Raw genomic sequence first — 1235 nt, 5'->3', positions numbered from 1 at the left:
AAGTAGCAAGAGCCTGTTTCACAATATTGCCAACTGCACTTTTTCGACTGAATCGTTTGTTTGGAACCAGGTTCTTTTTCTCGCTTTCTCGGGGTTTTGTCTGTGTTGTTCTTGTTTTGCAAGTGGACAATCTTTGATGAAATGCCTTGGCTTTCCACACCCGTGACAGAGATCACTACTCTTGCTTTACTTGAACTGCCCCTCTTTGGTATACCACCATTCCTCCGAACGATCTTTTGAAATCTTTTAGTAAGATAGGCCATATCACTATCTTCTTCACTCAAGTCACTGCTTTCAGCCTTGAGTGCCAGGTTCTTTTCCTCTTTGGCTCTCTTCTTTCAGTGTCTTTCTTTCTTTTTATCTCGTATGTCTTCAGATTGCCAATCAGCTCATCCATGGTTAGAGTTTGTAGATCTTTAGCTTCAGTGATGGCATTTACCTTACCTTCCCAAGAGCCAGGTAGAACACTGAGGATTTTTCTTACAAGCTTGTTTCTGGGAATAACATCTCCAAGTGAATGAAGCTCATTTATGATGGATGTGAATCTGATGTGCATATCCTGTATAAACTCATCATCCTTCATCCTGAAGAGCTCATACTCTGTGGTGAGCATGTCAATCTTGGACTGTTTAACTTGAGTAGTTCCTTCGTGTGCTATTTAAAGTGCTTCCCATATTTCTTTGGCAATATCACAAGCTGAGACTCTGTTATACTCATCGGGTCCTATACCACAGACCAAGATTTTCTTGGCGCGATAGTTCTTTTCCACGGCTTGTCTGTCAATGTCACTGTACTCCTTTCTATCTTTTGGCACCATTGGTCCAGTTTCTTCAAGCTTCTTCATAGGAACATGTGGACCACCACAGATGATGTCTCACAATTCTGAGTCTTTGGCCATGATAAAATCATGCATGCAAGTCTTCCACCAGCCATAGTATTGACCATTGAATCTAGGAGGTCTGTAAGTTGATTGTCCTTCCTCAAGGTTGGGTGGAGCAGACATTGAGATCCTTTTTAGGTGTTAACATTTTAGAAAGAACCCGCTCTGATACCAATTGTTAGTTCGTATGAGTCCACCAAACAGTAGAGTACCTGATCCCCTACGAGGATATGCTGAGAATGCTAATAAAGCTGTAAGTAAAGAAGACAAGGGATTTTTTATATGGAAAAATCCCACACAAGGGGATAAAAAAAGCACGACCTACACTTGTAGGCTTTAACTTCACTAACTTGCA

Source organism: Nicotiana attenuata, unplaced genomic scaffold, assembly GCF_001879085.1.
Source record: "Nicotiana attenuata strain UT unplaced genomic scaffold, NIATTr2, whole genome shotgun sequence".
In the NCBI taxonomy this organism is placed as follows: domain Eukaryota; kingdom Viridiplantae; phylum Streptophyta; class Magnoliopsida; order Solanales; family Solanaceae; genus Nicotiana; species Nicotiana attenuata.
This window is presented reverse-complemented; position numbering follows the sequence as displayed.